Raw genomic sequence first — 248 nt, forward strand, 5'->3', positions numbered from 1 at the left:
TTCTAGTAGTTGTTTAGTTTCCTTATTGCAGGTCTACATTACAGTTCTTCTATGTAAATCTTTGTAAAGTTTCCAGGTGTTGTAACTGTGTATTAGTATGTTTTGATCAGTTTGCTTATTTCCCAGCAAGACTGAACATGTCATTGAGGTGGAAGTATCATGTGGGCTTGAACAAGTGAAACCCGTTTTCGAACCTCTCTCTTTTATTCTTCCTTCTTCAAAACATCGGTAACACGTCTGTTTCTGCC

The sequence above is a fragment of the Hippoglossus stenolepis genome, chromosome 23 (assembly GCF_022539355.2).
Source record: "Hippoglossus stenolepis isolate QCI-W04-F060 chromosome 23, HSTE1.2, whole genome shotgun sequence".
Taxonomy (NCBI): Eukaryota; Metazoa; Chordata; class Actinopteri; order Pleuronectiformes; family Pleuronectidae; genus Hippoglossus; species Hippoglossus stenolepis.